Genomic DNA, 12,343 nt, shown 5'->3' with positions numbered 1-12,343 from the left:
GTTGCATGAATAACTATCTTCCTCCCAGGTGCTCTCCTCTGGCTTTCCCTTTCTCAAAGCATTTCTCTTTAAGTGTAGTCCATTTGATGCGTTTGAACTTGGGCATACTCTGAAACATGTTCTTGAGCTGTGGCCTGAATGACCAAGGTTTTTCTGCAACCATAGAGGTCAGCTTCCTCCAAGGGATACAAAAATGTATTTCTAGTTCAGCAGATGTTGATCATCCTAGTGTTTCCTCAATAACACCATACAGCACTTCCTCTAAAAGTGCTGTCTATCTTGAGTCACAGCCCCAGTTCTTTTCTAGAAATTATTTTCATTGCAAAAACATGACGCAGTGGTGTCATTAGCAAGTGCCACCATTGATGTGTTACTGTAAGCTGTTCTCCCATCATTGTTATTATTATAAAAACAAAAATAAAGCTTGGAATAATAATATTTACTGTTAATTCAGAATTTGTAGCTCCTCTGAATAGCAGAAGCATAAGTTGGTAGCAAAAAACCTACCAAAAGTTTAAAAGTAGTGAGGTCAAATTCTTGCTAAATGAACATGTTAAAACTGTGATACAACAGTGACATTTTAAAATTTCTTCTATTCCCCATGTCAAAAGAGCAGTAGAAAGATGCACATAACAGAGAAAATAATAAATACTTACAAATACACAAGAAAATCAGCCCCAGCTCCCAGAAATCATGAATTCATGAAACTGACCTGAAAATATAAAAGAAAAAAAAAAGTTGAAACAAAAGAAAGCCCAGAACTGATAAAGGTTACTTTTTTATTATTATAAAATAGTTACGAGTTTTTACCATGAACTGAATAAAACAGAATACAAGACTGTTGTCACGCTTTCAGCCAAGTAATTTACACAGAATTTGTTTCCAGGAAGCCAATACCAAGAGAAACAATTATTTCATTGTTCTGCATCTCACACCATAGCAACCCAGTCCATTATGGCTTCTAAGAACTGTCATAAATGCAAGCATGGTTATCTTTTAATAAGGAAAATAGCTGTGAGGGGGGTTTTGGCTTGGAGTTTTTGCTTTTTTTTTTTATGTTCTCAAGTGTTACAGAACATTTATTACTTTTTTTTATTTAAGTAGTTTGTTAACAGCATTTTGCCGCTTACCTGGTGTAAAATTATTGTTTAGGTCGTTTAATTGGAACCTATCTAAGGCAAAATTTATACAAAGAAGAAAGACTAATGATTTTGTTCCCTTATGGTCTAGATCCCAGTTAGAAGCTTAGCCTAAGTACAATGCAGTCACTATAAGGCATGATTAAATCCAACATTCTTTTTCCTGCATACGCCTCAGTTCTAGTTGGAAAGGTAACAGATGCAACTCAAACCCACAGAGCTCGCCTTATAAAATTCTTTAACTAGCACAATGACTCACTTTATGCCTCTAAATATCCATGGTTTCCTCTCTCCAGAACCCCCATGCATTAGAAGGTAGTTCAGTAGTTTATTTTTATTGTTTGGTCTACATACAGCACATTTTTAGTTCTTAGGAAAACAAAGAAACTTTGTTGCACAGCCCTTGTTTTCTTTCCAAAATGTGAGGATGGATATGGGTAACATTAAACTGAAAATAGTAATGGAGCCTGGGCAACTAGTTTAGGTCAAAACCTTTTTGTTCTCTGTGAGCTATCTGATTAATTTGCAGTTCATAAAACAGTGGGTGTAAGCTCAGTTTAAAAACATGTAACTATATTTAAAGATGAAATCGTCATTTTTGTTAGCCCCCAGTAATCTTTAAGAAACACCTTCCCACAACATTTCTGTATCCTAAAGTGCACCAGCCAGTACTGCACAGTGCCTAGAGACAAGGAGAGAATACCAAACTTATCTTGATGCAGAATATCCTCCTTATTTCATACACCCACCCTGAAGTGCATATTATTCATTCCAACCAAGCCCTCCCCCATCCTGAAAGTACACATTTAATTGTGTCTTCTCTCCTGTAATACCAACAGAGAGTCAACAAATCTCATTTGCTCTATCAATGCAGTGTTATTATTATATATTTTAAAAGCAAGTCTGAATCTCATTATCAGCTGATTTATGCCATTAGTGTGCTTTGGAGCCACCAATTAAACAAGGACAGTGGTTCATGAGGTCACAGTTAATTAATCTGAAAGTATAAATACACTTTAATGCACACCACCTCACGTAGAGAATTTAGGAACAAAGCACCAAACCTTTATTCTGGCCAAGCAATTAGGGGGAAAGGTTAAATATACAAAATTTTAAACTTAGCTTTAGCACTCTGGAGATCTACCAGGGGAAAAGTTCCGTTTGGTAAAAAATCCTGCAGAACAATAGGTATGTGAAGCCTTGATTCTTACAGCAACAGTGCAAGTGAGGGAGAAGAACAGGGGTAACTGTACCCAGTGATCCCAAGCTTGTTGCCCAGATAACACCTCAGAACTGTGAATCAGCTGCAAGCTTATCCATTATGGAGCTGGTCAGTGTGGGGGAAAAAATCCCAACCCTAAAGAGCCTGATCTATTCGAAATGGACTCATCAGTGTGGGGGTGGCTGCTGCATTCAGCAGACTGTACAAAACTGACCTTTCTTTCAACCACTTTCCCTTAGTAAATTTAATAAAATAGTGCAATCAAGGAAGGGTTCAGTAATACCCATAGTCTACCAACACAAGCAGAGTGCAAGGAAAATGCTGAAAACAGTCTAATCGACCAGAAACAGCTATTCATAGTGACAATTCAAGTATGAGGTATCTAGACTTTACATGGAAGAAAATACCTTTGTCTTACTGCCTGGACTCATCTTACTTTGCACGGTTCTCTGCCCAAAAGAAAGACAACATAGCTAACACATAGACACACAAAAGTAAGGCACATGACCTGATTAGATGGAGTAGTTGTTATCTATTTTTTCTTCTCTTACACCTGTAGTCCTATATTCTATAGCCTCCATCACTTTTATTATTTTTAGATGCCCAAGTACTTTTCCTTAAACTGAAAATAAACCCTAGTTTCTTATCTACATAGAAAACTTTCCGTCCATCAAACACTGACATCACAACATTAATAACAAATTATTCTGTTAGCTCAAACCATCTACATTTTCACTTTAGATGTCTTGAGTTGAACTCCAGGTGACCACACAGGTGACCAGCTGTTGCATAAATATATAAAAGAACAAAGCTGTCTTTAAAGTATTCTGTTGTTTTAATTGGTACAAATCCCACCAGAAATTTCACTCCGATATTTTGCAGTTTAAGTGCTCTCAAACCATTCTGAATACCTGCAATTTCTGCATGTTTGGAAGGTTGCTACCATCCTTATCAAAGATTTGCTCTCCCAGTGCCACTATGAAAGGGGGGAAATAAATCTGTTAGAGCAGCTTACACTCTGATTTCAGGTACCTTTGCTAAAGAGTTAGTAAAGGCAACCACTCCTCATTGACCTAAGAATATTACACAGTCATCCAACAATTTAACAGAATCCCTCAAAATAACTCAATTTTCAAAAAGCTAAGCTTTTGCTTGCCTTGCGAGCACATATTGACACCAAGAGAACACTGGACATAAAACAGATTATGGACATCACTAAATGACGGTAGGACCTTGTTTACCATATGTGTTATGAACAAAAGAAAATTCCATGAAAAGCCAAATGTCAGTTATCAAACAGCCATCTTTTCACCCAGTCAGCTCTTAATAATTCCAATAGGTATCAGTTTTCAGAAAAAAAAAATTAAATGGTTTTGGAAAGCAGAAAAAATATTTACTAATTTTAAAAAATCCTTAATTAAAATATCCTGATGTTTCTAAGATAGAGCCTCTACAGGTAGCCTGTATTTTCTGTGCACAGTCACCAGTGAGCATGAAGGAAGCCTGGAAGCAAAAAATGGAAGCAGCTATTTAGTAAAAAGCATGGCATCATGTTATATCATTTGAGAATGTGGCCTATCATTGTGGGCTGCTGGGACTAAAATATGTATCATTTAAAAACTGTTAAAAAACTATTTTCAGAATTATAGCATGATGTGAAATGAGAAAAAGGAATAATACAGAAATGAAACTACACATTTAGGGCCTGAATCACATAGCAATTTCACACCCTTAAACGTGCAACATTTCACAATTAAAGCATCATTAATGACCTGTAAATGTCTAGACAGAATCACAAAAATTAAAGAAGGAGTAGGCTGATTGTAAGGAGAACCTTTGAACCAGATTTCTAAAAATCTTCCTTAATTCAGATAAAGGGCACAGTTTCAAGATGGTTAATGAAAAATGTTTTACTTACACGCAGAAAATTCTTCATACATGATCATTTTAAAACAGGAAAGCAAACGCAGTAGTTAACCACTATGAGCAAATTTCTGGTATCTTCCCTTTGTTTCACTCCTGCTCAAACACTCAAGGATTGTATTTTACCACCTTTGCTGGCTTGTTTCTTGAAATCTTTATTATTCTTGGTTCTATGCATAGCCAAAAAAAACCCAAAATCCCCAAACAAATAAACAAACAAAAAATCCAACCAATCCAAACTAACTACCACATTGTTTCCCTCTCGCTTTTCATTTTAGAATAGTCCTTCTGCAGTAATCTTCATTTGGATTTTTGTACTCCTTAACAGAGATTGCAGTCAAGTGATCCATCAAAGAAGGAATCAGGGCATGCCACCTGTTCCACAAGTGGTAATTTTAAAACACATTGCATCACAGTGAGTTAAGAACCACACCACAGCGCATAGAGTGTAAAATTGGTCTCCAAAGCTCTGTACTCAGTTGCTGCTTTTGTTACAGATTTTCTGCTCAACCTTTAGCAGAAGTTGCTTTGTGCTTCTTAGTTCCTCATACACAAAAAGGAGCTACTATTTCTTCCCTCTGTAGCAGTGATGCTTTACAATTCTACACCCCAGAAGCTGTGATGTCGTTATTACAGAAACGAGGCTCAAAAGAAGTACCTAAAATAAGCTACATCTCCACAGTTTTGCAGGGAGATATGAGCTCACTCTGCCCACACTTGGAGATGACTGGCCACAAACCCACTCTAATCCAGTTTAGCTCTGGTTAGCACTTACGTAAACTACATGACTTCCAGTTTAGAGCAACCTCACATCTGCCTACAAAAAACATGTCAACATACACATACAATGATGGTGTTTCTGTAAACTACCTCTTAAAGAAAAGGAGCCCCATAAACATCACCACTTTTGCCAAGCTCCACAGACAGTGGTTCCCCGTCTTTCCCAAAAGGGTGTCACTCGGTAGTGGCACATTACCTGGCAGTGTTACATTATATAACTGGCTGTAAAAGCTCCTTATCATCTCCTCTCTAACAAATAGTTGTGTTATTGTGTAAAGGTCTCCAACAGGCAATTCAGGAAGGTTCCTCTGCTGTCTGCTTGCAGATCTATAAAGCATCCAATCATTACAGGACGTGAGCATAGAATAAAAAATGTATGTAGTATCACTTCATAGCGTAGCATCAACTTAAGTCTAAAAAGGATTTTGATGAAAAAAGTATTGCATATCTCCAACAACTAATTTAAATATATTACTACATCTACCACTAAAATTACACTTGAAAACACCAAAAACATCTAATTCACCGTGCAGATGAAAGAAATACCTAAATATGCATTTATTCCTTCATTTAAAAGGCAGGGTGCTAGCATTCCAGATCTGATAAGCTTTGTGTGCATACTTTTGAGCAGATAAGAACCACAAGACATACACCACGCTGCTTGGAAGGCTGAAGGGAGAGGAGGAGCTCCAGTTATAACTCATCGGCTGCAGACAGCAAAAGCCTCCTCTGTTGCCCGGGGAAAGGTGGTAAATGCTGCTGGCTCCCTGCTCCCACATCAAGGGACTCAAATTTCCCTGGAGTTCCTGCACCAGCCCACTGTCACTCACATGGTGTGCTGGGACACAAAAAACACCTCTGAACTTCTGGTGAGCTACACGGCATTTTCACAGCCACAGGCTCGGGCGTTCCTGATCAATACGACTGAATTAAAGAAAACAGAGAAAGCTTTCACAACAGGGCTGTTTCTGTAGCATTTACATGTGCAGATCCATGTGCTGAAGGCACTACAAGGTAAATTAAGCCCTGAATGAAAATTTACAGCATTACAAGCCCCAAGAAGTATGGCCGGGATTTCAAACACAAGAAACCCTTGCAGTACTGTGCTGTTGGAAGGATGTAGCAAGTACAGAGAGAGCTTTACAGCTAATCCAAATTGCACTCCAGAGTTACTCTCTACACCTGGAGAAGCTGTGGGGGCTGCAGAGGATGTGGCTTGGAAGTGACATCCAGGGTCACTCTGCAGAGACTCACTTTTGTCAGGCCCCTGTGGAAATCAACCACACAAAGACCGAAAGGGCGGCGTTGGCATTGACCTGCATTATAATACTTGGCCATTTTTTTTCTCTTCTCTCTCTCTCTGGGTCTCAACTATACTCTCACCATGTGGAATGATAGCTTTTTAATCTCTTCCTATGGGTGTACTTGCAACTATAGCAGAGTCTCCTGGCATGACGGTAATACAGTCTCATAAGGGTTCTCCACGTGCAACTTTAACACAAAATAATAACATTTTTGTTCATTATATAATACTATCTTTATGCAACAATACACATACCAGGAGCTGTTAGCTTACCACTTGGATGTAATTTTTCTTGCCAAATTGTACTAAAATTAACAATACTTTCAGTAGTTTTTGGCTCCCTTTATCTTTTGAATACATAATGTGTCAGGTTCCCTTGCCTTTCATATGCAGACCAATGTTTAAAATAATTTTGCTGAAGAATTGGCTTACTGTGTTTAAAAGAGGGTATAGTCTTTCAGCTCAGTCATATGACTGAAAACAACAGTATAAAAAATATAAAATATTATTCAAACTGTAATTCACCATGCAGTTAAGTCTCTTTAATGAGCTTCTTGAGGTCTGGATTGGACCAAACTGAAATTCTCTTACACGACAGATTGGAATTGCATTGATTTTTTATTCAAATCAACTATCTATATCTATGGGTGCCTATTTATCCTCAATTTTTTAATATCCATTACCTATATATATTTTTATATTTAGATATAAGTGATGACCTGCTCTGAGCAAAAAGAAAAGGTCTTTCTGGAAAGAAAAATGAAAACAAATTACATGTCTGTAATTTCCTGGCCTGACAAAGCATCAAGAATTATGTAGAGTTGAGAACACTTAGATAACTTGGGAGGCTTTGAGTCACTGAACATCCCTCAGTGCCTGATGCTGTCGCACTCAGGCCACAGAAAGGGTTTAGGATACATCTTCATCAGGTTCTTTCACTGCACTTTGACTTAAACACCTACTCAACTGTACTTGTGCTACATTTACCAGATGCAAACTCCTTGGTACATTTTTTTTTATAGTGTAACACCTACATATGCATAGACAAGGCTTGGAATAGTAACAGAAAGCTAAAGCCCTTGAGCAAAGATATATTATATATATCTCTATATATGGGGGGCAGGGGGAGTGGTAATTCTGAAAGCCCAGTTTTACCATTCTACCACTATTTCCAAGAGTTAAAAATGGTAAGACAGCTGAAATGTTTAGCTGATATTTTAGAGATATCAACAATGATACTAGTGCATGGTAACACATCACCATATTTAAAATTCCAGCATAATTATCCCATATAGCATGTGGATTTGATGGTTCCCTGACAACTGGAGATTCAACCTGACACAACTGCAATGCACTTAAACAACAAAAAAACCATAGAGATTGATGGTTTTGATTAAATTCAAAAAAACAAGGAGGAGAAAAACAAAAAAGAATAGAAAAAGAGAAAAAGGGAAAAGGGGAAAAGAAGCTAAGTCAGCTGCACACAAACTAACAATTTTTCTGACCCATCTATTTTGTAATATTATAAGTGTGCCATTTGTTCCCATTGAAATTAGTATTAATCCAGACAAAATATTGGGATTCTGTATTGGAGAGTCCCATGTAACAGAAGCTAAGATTTTTCAAAGCTAGTTAAGTAGGACATAAAAATCAATTAGAAGGCCTTAAGAATGTCTGCCTTCAGGTCTACTTCCCTGGATTCCCTGAGGGACAAAACCTCCTTACTCCATATCTTGGAGTTTTCTTTCCCTGAAACCCTGAAACATAATAATTATAGCTAAAATCCTTTCTTTTCCGTTAGTCGTGTACTAACATCCCCTCTCAGCTCCCATTTTTGCAATTCATTTATCCTGACACTATAATCAAAGAAAAGGAGGTCCAGGTGCTCTATTTTTCATTTCACTTTAGAAAAATAAGTCAGTAAAATTTCTTTCTTCCAAGACCCATTCAATTAGGATCCCACCTTACATGTGGATCCTCTGTGAGAACTGTTTCCACGTACATGGCACAGAGTGCCCCAGAAAGGATATTGCTTTATATTCTGCCCAAAGGACCCCTCTATTTGTGATTATCTACAATTATCAGTCCTAAAGATAATTAACTCTCACCTGCTGGACAAATAAATCAGTCAAAAAAAAAAAGAAATGAACCACATTATCTCATCAAGCCCTCAAAATAAAAACCTTTTGGCCTTCTTTCAGTGTCTCCTAAAGCATGGCTACTTCATTAGTTTAAAAAGGAAGAAAAAAATTGTGTTAATTAAGGAAAGAGTGCACCTTGAAACAGAAATTTGCCTTCAATGGCAAAGCTATCAGTTTGATAAGGTTTTACCCTTTGGAGACTTTATCAAGTGTAGCCCTAGTTTTTTTGGATTTTTCACCTATGACATCTCTGTCAAAATCTGAACTGGGATTTTGACAAATACTTGTTGCCTATCATCTAAAGGTTTGGACCTCCTATTTTTTCTGTGACATTCTCCTCTGCCAGATATTTTGAAACCAGAACTGAAATATGTTCACCAAAGACAGAAATTCTTTCAGGCAATATTGCCCATCAAAAAAATGATATGATGACCCTTTACTCCAATTTATGTTAAGCACAGTCCTGGGTACTAAAGTCAAGCAGGTTAAAATGCTAAAGCACTACTTTGTATCAGCCAAAAAAAATCAGTTTTATGTTCATAGCCTGGTTTTTATACTGGTTGTAGGAATCACATATCAGTAAACTCAGAGTCAGTTACCCTACACTTTAGGACAGAATGTCCCAAGCTACAAATTTAAAGGCGAGTTTGGGGGAAGGGTTCAGTTTCTCATGTGCTGAAAATTATTTAGATAGTCACAGCCTCTTTAGACAGTCATATAAAACCATATCTCCAGGCACTTACCAGCATTGCTTGACATCTATGAGCCCCAGGCTATCTGCACCTGCCCTCAGCAAGGTACTGACAGGCTGCAATGAAAAGCTGATGGCTAGAGGGGTGGTTACTAGGCGCTTTGCATGCAATATTTCAAAAATGTAAGTGGAATACTGATCTTACTAAAGAAAAAAAAAATTTTTTAAATCACACTCAAGAAGTTGGCAAACCTAAAAGTTTCACCAAATTAACTCATCAGCCTGACATGTCTCTTTACAAGATCTTATCACTGCTTTAACTGAACAAAAGAAAGGAAGGAAGAAAAGAAAAATATGCAGAGAATAACTTCTATTTCTCTAAAAAGAAAGTTCTATAGGAAGTACTTCAAATGTGTTTCTCTCTTGTGCTAAATGAAGCAGGTCCTGCTGTGGAATTTTAGGGTGGTGTTTTACCCGTTTTCTTTTTAATGAACACCAGAGTGAACATCACAGCAACATCCATCAGAAATCATTAGAGCACAAGTTATAACTATTCCCTGGTACCCATAAAATATGTAGGTTTTCTTCTTTTTTATTTTTTATTATTATTGCAAAATTTTCCAATTCCTCTATTTTACTTTAACTCAACACACTTTGCTTCTTTGAGCTAGAAATTTCCCTTTTTCCAGGTGACCCTGCCCTCTTTTTCTGGCATATGAACCCTTTGGAATGCAGTGCAAAGTTAACTACTTATGTATAAGTAAACTTATAAGAAAAATTTCTGGGAAATTAAGAAAAGAGAAAATGTTGATATTCCACTTTCAAAAACCAAGATCATGTTCTTAGAAAATCTCTCTGACTTTTCTTATTCTTCCTTATTCCCCCTTTCCTTCATTTAAGAAACTGTGAAATGTTAGTTACAGTTCCAATGGTAACATTTATACTTTCAATTATTTTATTGCAAACTACTCCTTGATTCCAAATAACTTAATCCACTTTCTTTGCAACTAAGGGTGTCAGGGTGGTGCTGCAGGTCACGGTTCTTTCCAAAATCCCATTGTTCTCATTGCTGTGTAAATTGTCACAGAGAGACTGAAAAGTCTACAGTTCTCAGAGGACAGGAATTTTCAAAATATCAGCAGACAGAGTATTCAGTGTGGATAAATATGGTCCTTCAAAGAAATATAGCAAACCCTAGGGATTCCTCTGAATCCACAGGAAAGCATGGCTATTTTGGGGATACAGGGTTAAAACCTTCCTGTACTTGTTTTATCACAGAACAACGAATAGTTTAATGGGTCTAGGATTTTGCCCTTTGTTCTGTCATCCCAAAGATGTAACGAACCTTTCAGATATTTCCAGAACTTGACTGAATTATAATAACCTGGCAATTCACTGCAAAGTCAGAAATTACTATTGTTAATCACCACAAGAATATATTTTGCACCTATACAACACTTCCTAAAGTAATTTTAAATTACCTTACAAGAAGACAAATATTTGAAAATACTAGAGTTGGATGACATTTTCCTCTGCACAGAGTGCCAACATAAAGTTTTTGGAACTTTCAAGCCATAATTTGAAGATCTAGGAACACACATTTCAAATACCGGTGCCCTATACTGGGTGAAATAAGAAGTCACCTCCTTGAAAATCAGAGAATAAGATTCTACTTAATGAGATCAGAAAGAGCAGAATCCCAGTCTAAGCCATGTAGAGTGCTACAAAACTCAGTAAAAATACTATTAAAACATTTTTAAACTTTTAACTTTAAAAAAATTACATTACTCTCATAAGTCAGATGAATCCTCTGTGTAGGCATGCTGACTTGGATTCTGAGATGAACTCATCACAAGTTGCTTAAGTGCATGTACAAAAATTAACAGATAATTATATAAAAAAATTTGCAAGATGGCTCAATGCCAACAAGAGTCTCCCATCAATCACATATTATACTTTTCTTGATATCTCTCCCTATGCAGAGAAGCAGCTGTGCTGTGTAGCAAGTCCCAACAATTTTTAAAACCTGACTCCTGGAGACAAAATAAGATGGTCTGAAAACAAAACCAGTTAGACCCTTCTGGTTTTACTTGTTCTTATGTGGCAACACAAGTTGCAGGATTCTCACATTTTAGTGAACTCAAATTTCACACCATTTCAAAGATCCAGTCCAATCCTACAGAAGCCAAAGTACTTGCATGGTGTGAGTGATGGCTGTATTTGGCCTCATTAGCTCAAATATGCCTCATCCAAGATGTATTTCAACAAGCCAACCCTGCAATCACGCAGCAGTCAATGGTGATGCTTTTCATTATTTCAGTGACAATAACAACCAGAGTTTCAGGCAAGGGTAATAGTATTCCTGTGTAAAAACTGGAAGCAAATACTACCATCACTAGGATTTAGCAAACATGTAGAAATGCAAAAAGAAAAAAAAGTCACACGCAGAACTTTTCATTCAAATACATACAAAGCCCTCTGTGATTACAGCACACAAATTACTGCTATGCTGTTACCAGCCTTGACTGGAAGGTATTAAAATTAAAAGCCAAATTTTAACACTGCAGAAACAAATCAATCAACACTTTCAGCTTGAATGGACTCACTTTATGAAATCAAGCAACATTGCAGGAGTTAAAAAGTGTGCTGTGTGATCTGCTATTTAATCTTTTCATTTCTTTGCTCTAAATGTGGCCTGTCCAAATTCCTCCAATAGGAAAATTTTCTAAAAGAACAGACCACTTTTGAGCCATTTCAGTCTAGATGTGGAAAATAAACAACACTGCTATACACCTGAACCCAAAATGTAGGACATATTCATATTGTGGGAGAGTTACACATTAGCAGCACACTATGAAAACTGGGCATGCTGGGAAAATATCAAGCTATTTGAACAAAAACAGTATTATTCATAACGTAGTTTTTCCACTTTGGAAACATAACTTGGCACACTCTCTATTAGGCCCAAGTATTCTGAGCTTCAGATACTCCTACAGAGCAGCAAAGTGGGTTTTATTCAGCTACATGCAAAGAAATATAGTTATTTCTTTTCTGTGTCTGAAAATAACTTGTCCACTCCAATAGAAAGTCTGCTGCTAGAGAGGTTGATAATTAAGCTTTTGGAGTTTGCCATCCATTAAAACT

General features: G+C 37.0%; 1 protein-coding gene across 7 annotated transcripts in view; it reads right to left on the bottom strand.

Annotated features, from left to right (window-relative positions):
• SOX6 (SRY-box transcription factor 6) overlaps positions 1 to 12,343 on the bottom strand; it is a 373,678-nt gene that overhangs the window by 317,262 nt on the left and 44,073 nt on the right. For all 7 annotated transcript variants that reach the window (XM_032112424.1, XM_032112416.1, XM_032112420.1 and 4 more), the window contains one exon: positions 657 to 712. The gene's annotated coding sequence lies outside the window, so the exon portion shown is untranslated. The remainder of the gene's footprint in view (positions 1 to 656; positions 713 to 12,343) is intronic.

The sequence above is a fragment of the Corvus moneduloides genome, chromosome 6 (genome assembly GCF_009650955.1).
Source record: "Corvus moneduloides isolate bCorMon1 chromosome 6, bCorMon1.pri, whole genome shotgun sequence".
NCBI classification, from domain to species: Eukaryota; Metazoa; Chordata; class Aves; order Passeriformes; family Corvidae; genus Corvus; species Corvus moneduloides.
Note: the sequence above shows the minus strand (reverse complement) of the source record. Positions and strands in the feature narration are given on the sequence as shown.